This window comes from Mixophyes fleayi (genome assembly GCF_038048845.1).
Source record: "Mixophyes fleayi isolate aMixFle1 chromosome 4 unlocalized genomic scaffold, aMixFle1.hap1 SUPER_4_unloc_1, whole genome shotgun sequence".
Classification (NCBI taxonomy): domain Eukaryota; kingdom Metazoa; phylum Chordata; class Amphibia; order Anura; family Limnodynastidae; genus Mixophyes; species Mixophyes fleayi.
In genome coordinates, this window is record NW_027445887.1 from 307,488 (window position 1) to 324,031 (window position 16,544).

General features: G+C 41.2%; 18 non-coding genes across 18 annotated transcripts; all 18 read right to left on the reverse strand.

Moving 5' to 3' along the window:
- Positions 1–125: 125 nt before the first annotated feature.
- On the reverse strand, positions 126–198 carry TRNAV-CAC (transfer RNA valine (anticodon CAC)). The gene has a single exon. It is a non-coding gene; the product is annotated as a tRNA-Val (tRNA).
- An 850-nt stretch (positions 199–1,048) lies between these two features.
- TRNAM-CAU (transfer RNA methionine (anticodon CAU)) lies at positions 1,049–1,121 on the reverse strand. Its single transcript has one exon. It is a non-coding gene; the product is annotated as a tRNA-Met (tRNA).
- An 890-nt stretch (positions 1,122–2,011) lies between these two features.
- Positions 2,012–2,084, reverse strand: TRNAV-CAC (transfer RNA valine (anticodon CAC)). Its single transcript has one exon. It is a non-coding gene; the product is annotated as a tRNA-Val (tRNA).
- An 850-nt stretch (positions 2,085–2,934) lies between these two features.
- Positions 2,935–3,007, reverse strand: TRNAM-CAU (transfer RNA methionine (anticodon CAU)). Its single transcript has one exon. It is a non-coding gene; the product is annotated as a tRNA-Met (tRNA).
- Positions 3,008–3,897: 890 nt separating this feature from the next.
- On the reverse strand, positions 3,898–3,970 carry TRNAV-CAC (transfer RNA valine (anticodon CAC)). The gene has a single exon. It is a non-coding gene; the product is annotated as a tRNA-Val (tRNA).
- An 850-nt stretch (positions 3,971–4,820) lies between these two features.
- Positions 4,821–4,893, reverse strand: TRNAM-CAU (transfer RNA methionine (anticodon CAU)). The gene has a single exon. It is a non-coding gene; the product is annotated as a tRNA-Met (tRNA).
- Positions 4,894–5,783: 890 nt separating this feature from the next.
- On the reverse strand, positions 5,784–5,856 carry TRNAV-CAC (transfer RNA valine (anticodon CAC)). The gene has a single exon. It is a non-coding gene; the product is annotated as a tRNA-Val (tRNA).
- Positions 5,857–6,706: 850 nt separating this feature from the next.
- Positions 6,707–6,779, reverse strand: TRNAM-CAU (transfer RNA methionine (anticodon CAU)). The gene has a single exon. It is a non-coding gene; the product is annotated as a tRNA-Met (tRNA).
- Positions 6,780–7,669: 890 nt separating this feature from the next.
- Positions 7,670–7,742, reverse strand: TRNAV-CAC (transfer RNA valine (anticodon CAC)). Its single transcript has one exon. It is a non-coding gene; the product is annotated as a tRNA-Val (tRNA).
- Positions 7,743–8,592: 850 nt separating this feature from the next.
- Positions 8,593–8,665, reverse strand: TRNAM-CAU (transfer RNA methionine (anticodon CAU)). The gene has a single exon. It is a non-coding gene; the product is annotated as a tRNA-Met (tRNA).
- An 890-nt stretch (positions 8,666–9,555) lies between these two features.
- On the reverse strand, positions 9,556–9,628 carry TRNAV-CAC (transfer RNA valine (anticodon CAC)). The gene has a single exon. It is a non-coding gene; the product is annotated as a tRNA-Val (tRNA).
- An 850-nt stretch (positions 9,629–10,478) lies between these two features.
- On the reverse strand, positions 10,479–10,551 carry TRNAM-CAU (transfer RNA methionine (anticodon CAU)). Its single transcript has one exon. It is a non-coding gene; the product is annotated as a tRNA-Met (tRNA).
- Positions 10,552–11,441: 890 nt separating this feature from the next.
- On the reverse strand, positions 11,442–11,514 carry TRNAV-CAC (transfer RNA valine (anticodon CAC)). The gene has a single exon. It is a non-coding gene; the product is annotated as a tRNA-Val (tRNA).
- An 850-nt stretch (positions 11,515–12,364) lies between these two features.
- TRNAM-CAU (transfer RNA methionine (anticodon CAU)) lies at positions 12,365–12,437 on the reverse strand. Its single transcript has one exon. It is a non-coding gene; the product is annotated as a tRNA-Met (tRNA).
- Positions 12,438–13,328: 891 nt separating this feature from the next.
- TRNAV-CAC (transfer RNA valine (anticodon CAC)) lies at positions 13,329–13,401 on the reverse strand. Its single transcript has one exon. It is a non-coding gene; the product is annotated as a tRNA-Val (tRNA).
- Positions 13,402–14,251: 850 nt separating this feature from the next.
- Positions 14,252–14,324, reverse strand: TRNAK-CUU (transfer RNA lysine (anticodon CUU)). Its single transcript has one exon. It is a non-coding gene; the product is annotated as a tRNA-Lys (tRNA).
- An 891-nt stretch (positions 14,325–15,215) lies between these two features.
- Positions 15,216–15,288, reverse strand: TRNAV-CAC (transfer RNA valine (anticodon CAC)). Its single transcript has one exon. It is a non-coding gene; the product is annotated as a tRNA-Val (tRNA).
- An 849-nt stretch (positions 15,289–16,137) lies between these two features.
- On the reverse strand, positions 16,138–16,210 carry TRNAK-CUU (transfer RNA lysine (anticodon CUU)). The gene has a single exon. It is a non-coding gene; the product is annotated as a tRNA-Lys (tRNA).
- Between the last annotated feature and the right edge of the window lie 334 nt (positions 16,211–16,544).

A 16,544-nucleotide genomic window follows, 5' to 3' on the forward strand; every position in this document is an offset into this window, starting at 1 on the left:
CACTAGTTTCCCTAATGAACACTGATGCAATGCCATTAAAACTTCCTGTTGATACAAATAGTATTTACAGGATATTATATCAATTTTACATCTCACATGTCCTATATAAAAGGAGAACTAAGGCCTGTTTCTGCCCAGTTTCGAACTGGGGACCTTTCGCGTGTGAGGCGAACGTGATAACCACTACACTACAGAAACACCAGCTGTGTCCTGTCCTGACCTCTGACACTGTAATAGAGAGTGATCCTTTCTGACATTTAGTGATCTCTATCTGGACTCAACTTGATAAAAAAATGTGATTATTTACACTGACTGTCTGAGGGTGTTATCCTACCCATATCGATGTACCCAGGGTCCCTGTTTCCTAGTCCTTCATTAGGGGTCCATCTTGGATGGGTGGTCTCTTAGTAAAATCAGAATCCAGAGACAGTCCTTTCCCACCTTGTGTCTCATCACACCACATAAGTGTACTATATTTGGGTGTTGGTAAAATTTCCTAAATTATGGAGTGCCGTTCATTTTGTGTGACATTCAGACATTTTTGCATGTGTCTCACAGTGATTAAAGTGGTTTCCTCATGCTGGGAAGAAGGACAGGGAATAGTGTCAGATTTTGTTTTCATCATTTTTTTATCTTTAAATTTGTTTTTTGTTTGATCTAAGTTTTACTTTTTTGCTATTACGTTGGAGACCTTGTATAGTTACAAAATCAATTTTACTTTTGATGTATTGGTGTTAGGGAAGATCTGATCTCAACTAAACCTCCTCTGCACTATAAGTAGATCCCTACATATGAAGGAATACACTACACTCAACTAGGTGTCTCCCATCACTTTATGCTGAAGTGCCCAGACACTTACACATTTTGAACACAGCAATCCTATTGAGCATCAGGTTCAAGTGATTAGGAGGGCAATAGCCATATGAATCAGTTCTTGCCCACTCACTGGAACCTTGGGCTGTCAGTGCAACCTCTAAGTCGTCTCAGAGCAATATGGCTGGTTTGACAACATAGAAAGAACATAGAGAGGGGTGAGAAAAAGACAGGTTGCCCCATGTGAGGATCGAACTCATGACCTTCAGATTATGAGACTGACGCGCTACCTACTGCGCTAACGAGGCAGCTACACTGTTTGGAATTAACGCTGAATAATGTTCTTCAATTGTCTCTTCACTAGTAACTAATTTACAAGAATATGCTTTGTAAATTATAGTTATGTTTCGCTGTTGCTCTATGGTTAATTAATAAAATGAACCCCTTCAGGCTACAGGATGTAACTGTAATGTCTTGTTTAATTTTAGGCAGGGAGTTACGGCAAGTCACAGATCCCTGTGTCATGGCCAAGAACAATGATGAGTGGTTCCTGGCAGATAAATCGCTTCCGCACAGCATTCAATATAGAAGCTGGGAAGCAATGCCCCTTTCTATCTCTCCCTGAAACCTCATTGACATCATCCCTGGGACTTGTTCCTGAAAGACATAGAGAGGTTAGGTGCCCGACAGGAGCTATTGCTAAGATATACAGGAGGCGTATGGAAAAGATTGTTGAATCATGAATGAAGGTGGAGAGATAGATGGTGTTGTACATGTAAGCAAGCAGTGTAGTCAAACAATGGGAACAGCCAGTAGAAAACTTGCTTGTATAGGAAGAGGTAAGGCCGTCATCAGAGATCATGGGTCCCAGGACAGATGATTAGAACAGGGCCCCTCCACCTCCCCACAATGTTCCCCCGTTCCCAATGCATGGCTAACTTCACTCTGACACCCTCACCCCTACAGATCCCACTACTCTAGTATCGAACATCCTGCATGCTTATGTTTGTCTTGTTAAAATTCTGTACCAAAAATAACTTGCTACTTACAGGGTTGTATTATTCCTTTCAATACACTAGTTTCCCTAATGAACACTGATGCAATGCCATTAAAACTTCCTGTTGATACAAATAGTATTTACAGGATATTATATCAATTTTACATCTCACATGTCCTATATAAAAGGAGAACTAAGGCCTGTTTCTCCCCAGTTTCGAACTGGGGACCTTTCGCGTGTGAGGTGAATGTGATAACCACTACACTACAGAAACACCAGCTGTGACCTGTCCTGACCTCTGACACTGTAATAGAGAGTGATCCTTTCTGACATTTAGTGATCTCTATCTGGACTCAACTTGATAAAAAAATGTGATTATTTACACTGACTGTCTGAGGGTGTTATCCTACCCATATCGATGTACCCAGGGTCCCTGTTTCCTAGTCCTTCATTAGGGGTCCATCTTGGATGGGTGGTCTCTTAGTAAAATCAGAATCCAGAGACAGTCCTTTCCCACCTTGTGTCTCATCACACCACATAAGTGTACTATATTTGGGTGTTGGTAAAATTTCCTAAATTATGGAGTGCCGTTCATTTTGTGTGACATTCAGACATTTTTGCATGTGTCTCACAGTGATTAAAGTGGTTTCCTCATGCTGGGAAGAAGGACAGGGAATAGTGTCAGATTTTGTTTTCATCATTTTTTTATCTTTAAATTTGTTTTTTGTTTGATCTAAGTTTTACTTTTTTGCTATTACGTTGGAGACCTTGTATAGTTACAAAATCAATTTTACTTTTGATGTATTGGTGTGAGGGAAGATCTGATCTCAACTAAACCTCCTCTGCACTATAAGTAGATCCCTACATATGAAGGAATACACTACACTCAACTAGGTGTCTCCCATCACTTTATGCTGAAGTGCCCAGACACTTACACATTTTGAACACAGCAATCCTATTGAGCATCAGGTTCAAGTGATTAGGAGGGCAATAGCCATATGAATCAGTTCTTGCCCACTCACTGGAACCTTGGGCTGTCAGTGCAACCTCTAAGTCGTCTCAGAGCAATATGGCTGGTTTGACAACATAGAAAGAACATAGAGAGGGGTGAGAAAAAGACAGGTTGCCCCATGTGAGGATCGAACTCATGACCTTCAGATTATGAGACTGACGCGCTACCTACTGCGCTAACGAGGCAGCTACACTGTTTGGAATTAACGCTGAATAATGTTCTTCAATTGTCTCTTCACTAGTAACTAATTTACAAGAATATGCTTTGTAAATTATAGTTATGTTTCGCTGTTGCTCTATGGTTAATTAATAAAATGAACCCCTTCAGGCTACAGGATGTAACTGTAATGTCTTGTTTAATTTTAGGCAGGGAGTTACGGCAAGTCACAGATCCCTGTGTCATGGCCAAGAACAATGATGAGTGGTTCCTGGCAGATAAATCGCTTCCGCACAGCATTCAATATAGAAGCTGGGAAGCAATGCCCCTTTCTATCTCTCCCTGAAACCTCATTGACATCATCCCTGGGACTTGTTCCTGAAAGACATAGAGAGGTTAGGTGCCCGACAGGAGCTATTGCTAAGATATACAGGAGGCGTATGGAAAAGATTGTTGAATCATGAATGAAGGTGGAGAGATAGATGGTGTTGTACATGTAAGCAAGCAGTGTAGTCAAACAATGGGAACAGCCAGTAGAAAACTTGCTTGTATAGGAAGAGGTAAGGCCGTCATCAGAGATCATGGGTCCCAGGACAGATGATTAGAACAGGGCCCCTCCACCTCCCCACAATGTTCCCCCGTTCCCAATGCATGGCTAACTTCACTCTGACACCCTCACCCCTACAGATCCCACTACTCTAGTATCGAACATCCTGCATGCTTATGTTTGTCTTGTTAAAATTCTGTACCAAAAATAACTTGCTACTTACAGGGTTGTATTATTCCTTTCAATACACTAGTTTCCCTAATGAACACTGATGCAATGCCATTAAAACTTCCTGTTGATACAAATAGTATTTACAGGATATTATATCAATTTTACATCTCACATGTCCTATATAAAAGGAGAACTAAGGCCTGTTTCTGCCCAGTTTCGAACTGGGGACCTTTCGTGTGTGAGGCGAACGTGATAACCACTACACTACAGAAACACCAGCTGTGTCCTGTCCTGACCTCTGACACTGTAATAGAGAGTGATCCTTTCTGACATTTAGTGATCTCTATCTGGACTCAACTTGATAAAAAAATGTGATTATTTACACTGACTGTCTGAGGGTGTTATCCTACCCATATCGATGTACCCAGGGTCCCTGTTTCCTAGTCCTTCATTAGGGGTCCATCTTGGATGGGTGGTCTCTTAGTAAAATCAGAATCCAGAGACAGTCCTTTCCCACCTTGTGTCTCATCACACCACATAAGTGTACTATATTTGGGTGTTGGTAAAATTTCCTAAATTATGGAGTGCCGTTCATTTTGTGTGACATTCAGACATTTTTGCATGTGTCTCACAGTGATTAAAGTGGTTTCCTCATGCTGGGAAGAAGGACAGGGAATAGTGTCAGATTTTGTTTTCATCATTTTTTTATCTTTAAATTTGTTTTTTGTTTGATCTAAGTTTTACTTTTTTGCTATTACGTTGGAGACCTTGTATAGTTACAAAATCAATTTTACTTTTGATGTATTGGTGTTAGGGAAGATCTGATCTCAACTAAACCTCCTCTGCACTATAAGTAGATCCCTACATATGAAGGAATACACTACACTCAACTAGGTGTCTCCCATCACTTTATGCTGAAGTGCCCAGACACTTACACATTTTGAACACAGCAATCCTATTGAGCATCAGGTTCAAGTGATTAGGAGGGCAATAGCCATATGAATCAGTTCTTGCCCACTCACTGGAACCTTGGGCTGTCAGTGCAACCTCTAAGTCGTCTCAGAGCAATATGGCTGGTTTGACAACATAGAAAGAACATAGAGAGGGGTGAGAAAAAGACAGGTTGCCCCATGTGAGGATCGAACTCATGACCTTCAGATTATGAGACTGACGCGCTACCTACTGCGCTAACGAGGCAGCTACACTGTTTGGAATTAACGCTGAATAATGTTCTTCAATTGTCTCTTCACTAGTAACTAATTTACAAGAATATGCTTTGTAAATTATAGTTATGTTTCGCTGTTGCTCTATGGTTAATTAATAAAATGAACCCCTTCAGGCTACAGGATGTAACTGTAATGTCTTGTTTAATTTTAGGCAGGGAGTTACGGCAAGTCACAGATCCCTGTGTCATGGCCAAGAACAATGATGAGTGGTTCCTGGCAGATAAATCGCTTCCGCACAGCATTCAATATAGAAGCTGGGAAGCAATGCCCCTTTCTATCTCTCCCTGAAACCTCATTGACATCATCCCTGGGACTTGTTCCTGAAAGACATAGAGAGGTTAGGTGCCCGACAGGAGCTATTGCTAAGATATACAGGAGGCGTATGGAAAAGATTGTTGAATCATGAATGAAGGTGGAGAGATAGATGGTGTTGTACATGTAAGCAAGCAGTGTAGTCAAACAATGGGAACAGCCAGTAGAAAACTTGCTTGTATAGGAAGAGGTAAGGCCGTCATCAGAGATCATGGGTCCCAGGACAGATGATTAGAACAGGGCCCCTCCACCTCCCCACAATGTTCCCCCGTTCCCAATGCATGGCTAACTTCACTCTGACACCCTCACCCCTACAGATCCCACTACTCTAGTATCGAACATCCTGCATGCTTATGTTTGTCTTGTTAAAATTCTGTACCAAAAATAACTTGCTACTTACAGGGTTGTATTATTCCTTTCAATACACTAGTTTCCCTAATGAACACTGATGCAATGCCATTAAAACTTCCTGTTGATACAAATAGTATTTACAGGATATTATATCAATTTTACATCTCACATGTCCTATATAAAAGGAGAACTAAGGCCTGTTTCTCCCCAGTTTCGAACTGGGGACCTTTCGCGTGTGAGGTGAATGTGATAACCACTACACTACAGAAACACCAGCTGTGACCTGTCCTGACCTCTGACACTGTAATAGAGAGTGATCCTTTCTGACATTTAGTGATCTCTATCTGGACTCAACTTGATAAAAAAATGTGATTATTTACACTGACTGTCTGAGGGTGTTATCCTACCCATATCGATGTACCCAGGGTCCCTGTTTCCTAGTCCTTCATTAGGGGTCCATCTTGGATGGGTGGTCTCTTAGTAAAATCAGAATCCAGAGACAGTCCTTTCCCACCTTGTGTCTCATCACACCACATAAGTGTACTATATTTGGGTGTTGGTAAAATTTCCTAAATTATGGAGTGCCGTTCATTTTGTGTGACATTCAGACATTTTTGCATGTGTCTCACAGTGATTAAAGTGGTTTCCTCATGCTGGGAAGAAGGACAGGGAATAGTGTCAGATTTTGTTTTCATCATTTTTTTATCTTTAAATTTGTTTTTTGTTTGATCTAAGTTTTACTTTTTTGCTATTACGTTGGAGACCTTGTATAGTTACAAAATCAATTTTACTTTTGATGTATTGGTGTGAGGGAAGATCTGATCTCAACTAAACCTCCTCTGCACTATAAGTAGATCCCTACATATGAAGGAATACACTACACTCAACTAGGTGTCTCCCATCACTTTATGCTGAAGTGCCCAGACACTTACACATTTTGAACACAGCAATCCTATTGAGCATCAGGTTCAAGTGATTAGGAGGGCAATAGCCATATGAATCAGTTCTTGCCCACTCACTGGAACCTTGGGCTGTCAGTGCAACCTCTAAGTCGTCTCAGAGCAATATGGCTGGTTTGACAACATAGAAAGAACATAGAGAGGGGTGAGAAAAAGACAGGTTGCCCCATGTGAGGATCGAACTCATGACCTTCAGATTATGAGACTGACGCGCTACCTACTGCGCTAACGAGGCAGCTACACTGTTTGGAATTAACGCTGAATAATGTTCTTCAATTGTCTCTTCACTAGTAACTAATTTACAAGAATATGCTTTGTAAATTATAGTTATGTTTCGCTGTTGCTCTATGGTTAATTAATAAAATGAACCCCTTCAGGCTACAGGATGTAACTGTAATGTCTTGTTTAATTTTAGGCAGGGAGTTACGGCAAGTCACAGATCCCTGTGTCATGGCCAAGAACAATGATGAGTGGTTCCTGGCAGATAAATCGCTTCCGCACAGCATTCAATATAGAAGCTGGGAAGCAATGCCCCTTTCTATCTCTCCCTGAAACCTCATTGACATCATCCCTGGGACTTGTTCCTGAAAGACATAGAGAGGTTAGGTGCCCGACAGGAGCTATTGCTAAGATATACAGGAGGCGTATGGAAAAGATTGTTGAATCATGAATGAAGGTGGAGAGATAGATGGTGTTGTACATGTAAGCAAGCAGTGTAGTCAAACAATGGGAACAGCCAGTAGAAAACTTGCTTGTATAGGAAGAGGTAAGGCCGTCATCAGAGATCATGGGTCCCAGGACAGATGATTAGAACAGGGCCCCTCCACCTCCCCACAATGTTCCCCCGTTCCCAATGCATGGCTAACTTCACTCTGACACCCTCACCCCTACAGATCCCACTACTCTAGTATCGAACATCCTGCATGCTTATGTTTGTCTTGTTAAAATTCTGTACCAAAAATAACTTGCTACTTACAGGGTTGTATTATTCCTTTCAATACACTAGTTTCCCTAATGAACACTGATGCAATGCCATTAAAACTTCCTGTTGATACAAATAGTATTTACAGGATATTATATCAATTTTACATCTCACATGTCCTATATAAAAGGAGAACTAAGGCCTGTTTCTGCCCAGTTTCGAACTGGGGACCTTTCGTGTGTGAGGCGAACGTGATAACCACTACACTACAGAAACACCAGCTGTGTCCTGTCCTGACCTCTGACACTGTAATAGAGAGTGATCCTTTCTGACATTTAGTGATCTCTATCTGGACTCAACTTGATAAAAAAATGTGATTATTTACACTGACTGTCTGAGGGTGTTATCCTACCCATATCGATGTACCCAGGGTCCCTGTTTCCTAGTCCTTCATTAGGGGTCCATCTTGGATGGGTGGTCTCTTAGTAAAATCAGAATCCAGAGACAGTCCTTTCCCACCTTGTGTCTCATCACACCACATAAGTGTACTATATTTGGGTGTTGGTAAAATTTCCTAAATTATGGAGTGCCGTTCATTTTGTGTGACATTCAGACATTTTTGCATGTGTCTCACAGTGATTAAAGTGGTTTCCTCATGCTGGGAAGAAGGACAGGGAATAGTGTCAGATTTTGTTTTCATCATTTTTTTATCTTTAAATTTGTTTTTTGTTTGATCTAAGTTTTACTTTTTTGCTATTACGTTGGAGACCTTGTATAGTTACAAAATCAATTTTACTTTTGATGTATTGGTGTTAGGGAAGATCTGATCTCAACTAAACCTCCTCTGCACTATAAGTAGATCCCTACATATGAAGGAATACACTACACTCAACTAGGTGTCTCCCATCACTTTATGCTGAAGTGCCCAGACACTTACACATTTTGAACACAGCAATCCTATTGAGCATCAGGTTCAAGTGATTAGGAGGGCAATAGCCATATGAATCAGTTCTTGCCCACTCACTGGAACCTTGGGCTGTCAGTGCAACCTCTAAGTCGTCTCAGAGCAATATGGCTGGTTTGACAACATAGAAAGAACATAGAGAGGGGTGAGAAAAAGACAGGTTGCCCCATGTGAGGATCGAACTCATGACCTTCAGATTATGAGACTGACGCGCTACCTACTGCGCTAACGAGGCAGCTACACTGTTTGGAATTAACGCTGAATAATGTTCTTCAATTGTCTCTTCACTAGTAACTAATTTACAAGAATATGCTTTGTAAATTATAGTTATGTTTCGCTGTTGCTCTATGGTTAATTAATAAAATGAACCCCTTCAGGCTACAGGATGTAACTGTAATGTCTTGTTTAATTTTAGGCAGGGAGTTACGGCAAGTCACAGATCCCTGTGTCATGGCCAAGAACAATGATGAGTGGTTCCTGGCAGATAAATCGCTTCCGCACAGCATTCAATATAGAAGCTGGGAAGCAATGCCCCTTTCTATCTCTCCCTGAAACCTCATTGACATCATCCCTGGGACTTGTTCCTGAAAGACATAGAGAGGTTAGGTGCCCGACAGGAGCTATTGCTAAGATATACAGGAGGCGTATGGAAAAGATTGTTGAATCATGAATGAAGGTGGAGAGATAGATGGTGTTGTACATGTAAGCAAGCAGTGTAGTCAAACAATGGGAACAGCCAGTAGAAAACTTGCTTGTATAGGAAGAGGTAAGGCCGTCATCAGAGATCATGGGTCCCAGGACAGATGATTAGAACAGGGCCCCTCCACCTCCCCACAATGTTCCCCCGTTCCCAATGCATGGCTAACTTCACTCTGACACCCTCACCCCTACAGATCCCACTACTCTAGTATCGAACATCCTGCATGCTTATGTTTGTCTTGTTAAAATTCTGTACCAAAAATAACTTGCTACTTACAGGGTTGTATTATTCCTTTCAATACACTAGTTTCCCTAATGAACACTGATGCAATGCCATTAAAACTTCCTGTTGATACAAATAGTATTTACAGGATATTATATCAATTTTACATCTCACATGTCCTATATAAAAGGAGAACTAAGGCCTGTTTCTCCCCAGTTTCGAACTGGGGACCTTTCGCGTGTGAGGTGAATGTGATAACCACTACACTACAGAAACACCAGCTGTGACCTGTCCTGACCTCTGACACTGTAATAGAGAGTGATCCTTTCTGACATTTAGTGATCTCTATCTGGACTCAACTTGATAAAAAAATGTGATTATTTACACTGACTGTCTGAGGGTGTTATCCTACCCATATCGATGTACCCAGGGTCCCTGTTTCCTAGTCCTTCATTAGGGGTCCATCTTGGATGGGTGGTCTCTTAGTAAAATCAGAATCCAGAGACAGTCCTTTCCCACCTTGTGTCTCATCACACCACATAAGTGTACTATATTTGGGTGTTGGTAAAATTTCCTAAATTATGGAGTGCCGTTCATTTTGTGTGACATTCAGACATTTTTGCATGTGTCTCACAGTGATTAAAGTGGTTTCCTCATGCTGGGAAGAAGGACAGGGAATAGTGTCAGATTTTGTTTTCATCATTTTTTTATCTTTAAATTTGTTTTTTGTTTGATCTAAGTTTTACTTTTTTGCTATTACGTTGGAGACCTTGTATAGTTACAAGATCAATTTTACTTTTGATGTATTGGTGTTAGGGAAGATCTGATCTCAACTAAACCTCCTCTGCACTATAAGTAGATCCCTACATATGAAGGAATACACTACACTCAACTAGGTGTCTCCCATCACTTTATGCTGAAGTGCCCAGACACTTACACATTTTGAACACAGCAATCCTATTGAGCATCAGGTTCAAGTGATTAGGAGGGCAATAGCCATATGAATCAGTTCTTGCCCACTCACTGGAACCTTGGGCTGTCAGTGCAACCTCTAAGTAATCTCAGAGCAATATGGCTGGTTTGACAACATAGAAAGAACATAGAGAGGGGTGAGAAAAAGACAGGTTGCCCCATGTGAGGATCGAACTCACGACCTTCAGATTATGAGACTGACGCGCTACCTACTGCGCTAACGAGGCAGCTACACTGTTTGGAATTAACGCTGAATAATGTTCTTCAATTGTCTCTTCACTAGTAACTAATTTACAAGAATATGCTTTGTAAATTATAGTTATGTTTCGCTGTTGCTCTATGGTTAATTAATAAAATGAACCCCTTCAGGCTACAGGATGTAACTGTAATGTCTTGTTTAATTTTAGGCAGGGAGTTACGGCAAGTCACAGATCCCTGTGTCATGGCCAAGAACAATGATGAGTGGTTCCTGGCAGATAAATCGCTTCCGCACAGCATTCAATATAGAAGCTGGGAAGCAATGCCCCTTTCTATCTCTCCCTGAAACCTCATTGACATCATCCCTGGGACTTGTTCCTGAAAGACATAGAGAGGTTAGGTGCCCGACAGGAGCTATTGCTAAGATATACAGGAGGCGTATGGAAAAGATTGTTGAATCATGAATGAAGGTGGAGAGATAGATGGTGTTGTACATGTAAGCAAGCAGTGTAGTCAAACAATGGGAACAGCCAGTAGAAAACTTGCTTGTATAGGAAGAGGTAAGGCCGTCATCAGAGATCATGGGTCCCAGGACAGATGATTAGAACAGGGCCCCTCCACCTCCCCACAATGTTCCCCCGTTCCCAATGCATGGCTAACTTCACTCTGACACCCTCACCCCTACAGATCCCACTACTCTAGTATCGAACATCCTGCATGCTTATGTTTGTCTTGTTAAAATTCTGTACCAAAAATAACTTGCTACTTACAGGGTTGTATTATTCCTTTCAATACACTAGTTTCCCTAATGAACACTGATGCAATGCCATTAAAACTTCCTGTTGATACAAATAGTATTTACAGGATATTATATCAATTTTACATCTCACATGTCCTATATAAAAGGAGAACTAAGGCCTGTTTCTCCCCAGTTTCGAACTGGGGACCTTTCGCGTGTGAGGTGAATGTGATAACCACTACACTACAGAAACACCAGCTGTGACCTGTCCTGACCTCTGACACTGTAATAGAGAGTGATCCTTTCTGACATTTAGTGATCTCTATCTGGACTCAACTTGATAAAAAAATGTGATTATTTACACTGACTGTCTGAGGGTGTTATCCTACCCATATCGATGTACCCAGGGTCCCTGTTTCCTAGTCCTTCATTAGGGGTCCATCTTGGATGGGTGGTCTCTTAGTAAAATCAGAATCCAGAGACAGTCCTTTCCCACCTTGTGTCTCATCACACCACATAAGTGTACTATATTTGGGTGTTGGTAAAATTTCCTAAATTATGGAGTGCCGTTCATTTTGTGTGACATTCAGACATTTTTGCATGTGTCTCACAGTGATTAAAGTGGTTTCCTCATGCTGGGAAGAAGGACAGGGAATAGTGTCAGATTTTGTTTTCATCATTTTTTTATCTTTAAATTTGTTTTTTGTTTGATCTAAGTTTTACTTTTTTGCTATTACGTTGGAGACCTTGTATAGTTACAAGATCAATTTTACTTTTGATGTATTGGTGTTAGGGAAGATCTGATCTCAACTAAACCTCCTCTGCACTATAAGTAGATCCCTACATATGAAGGAATACACTACACTCAACTAGGTGTCTCCCATCACTTTATGCTGAAGTGCCCAGACACTTACACATTTTGAACACAGCAATCCTATTGAGCATCAGGTTCAAGTGATTAGGAGGGCAATAGCCATATGAATCAGTTCTTGCCCACTCACTGGAACCTTGGGCTGTCAGTGCAACCTCTAAGTAATCTCAGAGCAATATGGCTGGTTTGACAACATAGAAAGAACATAGAGAGGGGTGAGAAAAAGACAGGTTGCCCCATGTGAGGATCGAACTCACGACCTTCAGATTATGAGACTGACGCGCTACCTACTGCGCTAACGAGGCAGCTACACTGTTTGGAATTAACGCTGAATAATGTTCTTCAATTGTCTCTTCACTAGTAACTAATTTACAAGAATATGCTTTGTAAATTATAGTTATGTTTCGCTGTTGCTCTATGGTTAATTAATAAAATGAACCCCTTCAGGCTACAGGATGTAACTGTAATGTCTTGTTTAATTTTAGGCAGGGAGTTACGGCAAGTCACAGATCCCTGTGTCATGGCCAAGAACAATGATGAGTGGTTCCTGGCAGATAAATCGCTTCCGCACAGCATTCAATATAGAAGCTGGGAAGCAATGCCCCTTTCTATCTCTCCCTGAAACCTCATTGACATCATCCCTGGGACTTGTTCCTGAAAGACATAGAGAGGTTAGGTGCCCGACAGGAGCTATTGCTAAGATATACAGGAGGCGTATGGAAAAGATTGTTGAATCATGAATGAAGGTGGAGAGATAGATGGTGTTGTACATGTAAGCAAGCAGTGTAGTCAAACAATGGGAACAGCCAGTAGAAAACTTGCTTGTATAGGAAGAGGTAAGGCCGTCATCAGAGATCATGGGTCCCAGGACAGATGATTAGAACAGGGCCCCTCCACCTCCCCACAATGTTCCCCCGTTCAACAATGCATGGCTAACTTCACTCTGACACCCTCACCCCTACAGATCCCACTACTCTAGTATCGAACATCCTGCATGCTTATGTTTGTCTTGTTAAAATTCTGTACCAAAAATAACTTGCTACTTACAGGGTTGTATTATTCCTTTCAATACACTAGTTTCCCTAATGAACACTGATGCAATGCCATTAAAACTTCCTGTTGATACAAATAGTATTTACAGGATATTATATCAATTTTACATCTCACATGTCCTATATAAAAGGAGAACTAAGGCCTGTTTCTCCCCAGTTTCGAACTGGGGACCTTTCGCGTGTGAGGTGAATGTGATAACCACTACACTACAGAAACACCAGCTGTGACCTGTCCTGACCTCTGACACTGTAATAGAGAGTGATCCTTTCTGACATTTAGTGATCTCTATCTGGACTCAACTTGATAAAAAAATGTGATTATTTACACTGACTGTCTGAGGGTGTTATCCTACCCATATCGATGTACCCAGGGTCCCTGTTTCCTAGTCCTTCATTAGGGGTCCATCTTGGATGGGTGGTCTCTTAGTAAAATCAGAATCCAGAGACAGTCCTTTCCCACCTTGTGTCTCATCACACCACATAAGTGTACTATATTTGGGTGTTGGTAAAATTTCCTAAATTATGGAGTGCCGTTCATTTTGTGTGACATTCAGACATTTTTGCATGTGTCTCACAGTGATTAAAGTGGTTTCCTCATGCTGGGAAGAAGGACAGGGAATAGTGTCAGATTTTGTTTTCATCATTTTTTTATCTTTAAATTTGTTTTTTGTTTGATCTAAGTTTTACTTTTTTGCTATTACGTTGGAGACCTTGTATAGTTACAAGATCAATTTTACTTTTGATGTATTGGTGTTAGGGAAGATCTGATCTCAACTAAACCTCCTCTGCACTATAAGTAGATCCCTACATATGAAGGAATACACTACACTCAACTAGGTGTCTCCCATCACTTTATGCTGAAGTGCCCAGACACTTACACATTTTGAACACAGCAATCCTATTGAGCATCAGGTTCAAGTGATTAGGAGGGCAATAGCCATATGAATCAGTTCTTGCCCACTCACTGGAACCTTGGGCTGTCAGTGCAACCTCTAAGTCGTCTCAGAGCAATGTGGCTGGTTTGACAACATAGAAAGAACATAGAGAGGGGTGAGAAAATGACAGGTTGCCCCATGTGAGGATCGAACTCACGACCTTCAGATTAAGAGACTGATGCGCTACCTACTGCGCTAACAAGGCAGCTACACTGTTTGGAATTAACGCTGAATAATGTTCTTTAATTGTCTCTTCACTAGTAACTAATTTACAAGAATATGCTTTGTAAATTATAGTTATGTTTCGCTGTTGCTCTATGGTTAATTAATAAAATGAACCCCTTCAGGCTACAGGATGTAACTGTAATGTCTTGTTTAATTTTAGGCAGGGAGTTACGGCAAGTCACAGATCCCTGTGTCATGGCCAAGAACAATGATGAGTGGTTCCTGGCAGATAAATCGCTTCCGCACAGCATTCAATATAGAAGCTGGGAAGCAATGCCCCTTTCTATCTCTCCCTGAAACCTCATTGACATCATCCCTGGGACTTGTTCCTGAAAGACATAGAGAGGTTAGGTGCCCGACAGGAGCTATTGCTAAGATATACAGGAGGCGTATGGAAAAGATTGTTGAATCATGAATGAAGGTGGAGAGATAGATGGTGTTGTACATGTAAGCAAGCAGTGTAGTCAAACAATGGGAACAGCCAGTAGAAAACTTGCTTGTATAGGAAGAGGTAAGGCCGTCATCAGAGATCATGGGTCCCAGGACAGATGATTAGAACAGGGCCCCTCCACCTCCCCACAATGTTCCCCCGTTCCCAATGCATGGCTAACTTCACTCTGACACCCTCACCCCTACAGATCCCACTACTCTAGTATCGAACATCCTGCATGCTTATGTTTGTCTTGTTAAATATTCTGTACCAAAAATAACTTGCTACTTACAGGGTTGTATTATTCCTTTCAATACACTAGTTTCCCTAATGAACACTGATGCAATGCCATTAAAACTTCCTGTTGATACAAATAGTATTTACAGGATATTATATCAATTTTACATCTCACATGTCCTATATAAAAGGAGAACTAAGGCCTGTTTCTCCCCAGTTTCGAACTGGGGACCTTTCGCGTGTGAGGTGAATGTGATAACCACTACACTACAGAAACACCAGCTGTGACCTGTCCTGACCTCTGACACTGTAATAGAGAGTGATCCTTTCTGACATTTAGTGATCTCTATCTGGACTCAACTTGATAAAAAATGTGATTATTTACACTGACTGTCTGAGGGTGTTATCCTACCCATATCGATGTACCCAGGGTCCCTGTTTCCTAGTCCTTCATTAGGGGTCCATCTTGGATGGGTGGTCTCTTAGTAAAATCAGAATCCAGAGACAGTCCTTTCCCACCTTGTGTCTCATCACACCACATAAGTGTACTATATTTGGGTGTTGGTAAAATTTCCTAAATTATGGAGTGCCGTTCATTTTGTGTGACATTCAGACATTTTTGCATGTGTCTCACAGTGATTAAAGTGGTTTCCTCATGCTGGGAAGAAGGACAGGGAATAGTGTCAGATTTTGTTTTCATCATTTTTTTATCTTTAAATTTGTTTTTTGTTTGATCTAAGTTTTACTTTTTTGCTATTACGTTGGAGACCTTGTATAGTTACAAGATCAATTTTACTTTTGATGTATTGGTGTTAGGGAAGATCTGATCTCAACTAAACCTCCTCTGCACTATAAGTAGATCCCTACATATGAAGGAATACACTACACTCAACTAGGTGTCTCCCATCACTTTATGCTGAAGTGCCCAGACACTTACACATTTTGAACACAGCAATCCTATTGAGCATCAGGTTCAAGTGATTAGGAGGGCAATAGCCATATGAATCAGTTCTTGCCCACTCACTGGAACCTTGGGCTGTCAGTGCAACCTCTAAGTCGTCTCAGAGCAATGTGGCTGGTTTGACAACATAGAAAGAACATAGAGAGGGGTGAGAAAAAGACAGGTTGCCCCATGTGAGGATCGAACTCACGACCTTCAGATTAAGAGACTGACGCGCTACCTACTGCGCTAACAAGGCAGCTACACTGTTGGAATTAACGCTGAATAATGTTCTTCAATTGTCTCTTCACTAGTAACTAATTTACAAGAATATGCTTTGTAAATTATAGTTATGTTTCGCTGTTGCTCTATGGTTAATTAATAAAATGAACCCCTTCAGGCTACAGGATGTAACTGTAATGTCTTGTTTAATTTTAGGCAGGGAGTTACGGCAAGTCACAGATCCCTGTGTCATGGCCAAGAACAATGATGAGTGGTTCCTGGCAGATAAATCGCTTCCGCACAGCATTCAATATAGAAGCTGGGAAGCAATGCCCCTTTCTATCTCTCCCTGAAACCTCATTGACATCATC